The following is a 2,500-nucleotide window of genomic DNA, read 5'->3' as shown; positions in this document are numbered from 1 at the left end:
TGTGTGTGTGTGTGTGTATGTGTGTGTGTGTGTGTGTGTGTGTGTGTGTGTGTGTGTGTGTGTGTGTGTGTGTGTGTGTGTGTGTGTGTGTGTGTGTGTGTGTGGATGGATATATATACATATCAATCAATCAATCAATCAAATCAGCCATCCTGAGTCCACTGCTGAACAAAGGCCTCCTTCATAGCATTCCATGATTCACACGACCGTGCCACTCTCTGCCACGTCACTCCTGCAAACTTCTCGATCTCGTCTCTCCACCTTCTGTCTGGTCTCCCTCTTCCACGCCTCCTATCTCGCGGCGTCCATTCAGTAATGCACTTGCTCCATCGCTCATCAGTCGTTCGTACCAACTTACCTGCCCAATTCCACTTCCTCTCTTTTACTGCTTCCACAATATCTTTCACTCTAGTCTGCTCTCCCACCCAACTTGCTCTCTTTCGGTCTCTCAGTGTTATTCCCATCATTGATCTCTCCATTCTCCTCTGTGCAGTCCTTAGCTTTGTTTCCATCGCCCTCGTCAGCTTCCAAGTCTCACATCCGTAGATTATTGCTGGTAGAATGCATTGGTTGTAAACTTTACGTTTCAAACATAAAGGTAGAGAGCCTCTCATGATTTTATTATACTTACCAAACATTTTCCAACCAATTGTAATGCGTCTTTTTATCTCGTTATCATGATCTTTCGTCACCTTTACCATCTGACCTAAATAATTATACTCTTCAACTTCCTCAAGACTCTCATCATCAATTACAATCTCTTTACTTTGAACTTTCGTGTTGAACATTACTTTGGTTTTATTCTTATTCATTTTTAAACCTACTTTGATACTTTCTTTGTTTAGATCGCTCAGCATATCTTGCAAGTCGTCTGCTCTTTCTGAAATAAGAATGATGTCATCTGCAAATCTTAGGTGGTTCAAATATTCGCCATTAATCTTCAAACCTTTCTTTTCCCAACTCAATCTTCTGAAAATATCTTCCAAACAAGCTGTAAATAGTTTGGGTGAAATTGTATCGCCTTGCCGTACTCCTTTCTCGATTTTGATCTTTTCCGTATCTTTATGAAGTCGAACTATAGCGGTACCTTTCGAATAAATCTTTTCTAAAACTCTTACGATCTGTTCGTTTGTACCCTGTTTGCGTAGCGAGTTTAGTATTGCTATTTGTTCTACTGAATCAAAGGCCTTCTCGTAATCTACAAAAGCTAAACACAGAGGTATATTATATTCTGTCGTTTTCTCGACTAGTTGGTTTATCGCCTGCAAATGGTCTAGAGTTGAATATCCGCTTCTAAAGCCTGCCTGTTCTCTCGGTTGGTTTCCATCTAAAACTTGACTCAGTCTATTTGTAAGGATCTTGGAGAATACTTTATATACGTTTGATAGCAAGCTAATCAGTCGATAGTTACTATGGTCCTTCTGGTCTCCTTTTTTATGAAGCAAAATCACTATAGCATTACACCACGCATCTGGAACGCTCTCTTGACGTAAGCACTGGGTGTACAACTCAGCTAATTTAATATGAACTAATCCAGAGATTACAAAGGAAGAAGTAGAATTTGCTCTAAAAACTATGAAAAGAGGAAAAGCACCTGGGGAAGATGGTATATCAATAGATCTATTGAAAGACGCTGGCGAATTAGTTCATATATACATATATATATATATATATATATATATATATATATATATATATATACTGTATATATATATAAATATATATATATATGTATATATATATTTATATATGTATATTATATATATATATATATATACATATATATATATATATATATATATATATATATATATATATATATATATATATATATGAGAGAGAGAGAAATGGGTGGGGAAGGGCAAACGAAGATGTGTTGGGAATAGAGTTTATTGCCCTAACGTTTCGACCAACTTGGTCTATTCCCAACACATCTTCGTTTGCCCTTCCCCACCCATTTCTCTCTTATTTGTCTGAAATAATCTTTATATATATATATATATATATATATATATATATATATATATATATATACACACATTTATATATGTGTGTGTATACATATATATATATACATATATATATAAATATATATATATATATACATATATATATACATATATATATATATATATATATATATATATATATACAGGGGTTGGACAAAATAATGGAAACACCTTGAAAAATCAACAAAATATATTTTGATATGGTGTAGGTCCACCTTCTTCGGCAATTACAGCCTCAATTCTCCGAGGTATTGATTCATACAAATTGTGAATTGTTTCCAAAGGAATTTTAACCCATTCTTCAGTTAAAAAACCCTCCAGTTCTTTTAGATATGATGGCGGCGGAAATCGACTTCTTACTTGATTCTCTAAAATCGACCATAAAGACTGAATAATGTTGAGGTCTGGGGACTGTGGTGGCCAGATGAGATGCTCAACTTCATTAGAATGTTCCTCATGCCATTCTTTAACAATTCTAGCTGTATGTATTG

The 2,500-nt window shown here is 35.0% G+C and overlaps 1 protein-coding gene across 1 annotated transcript in view; it reads right to left on the bottom strand.

Annotated features, from left to right (window-relative positions):
* LOC143032232 (uncharacterized) overlaps positions 1 to 2,500 on the bottom strand; it is a 20,809-nt gene that overhangs the window by 17,621 nt on the left and 688 nt on the right. The gene's annotated exons all lie outside the window — the stretch shown is intronic.

This window comes from Oratosquilla oratoria, chromosome 13, assembly GCF_046742065.1.
Source record: "Oratosquilla oratoria isolate Oo_2021 chromosome 13, ASM4674206v1, whole genome shotgun sequence".
Classification (NCBI taxonomy): Eukaryota; Metazoa; Arthropoda; class Malacostraca; order Stomatopoda; family Squillidae; genus Oratosquilla; species Oratosquilla oratoria.
The sequence above is the reverse complement of the archived record's forward strand: the minus strand, read 5'-3'. Positions and strand labels throughout refer to the sequence as shown.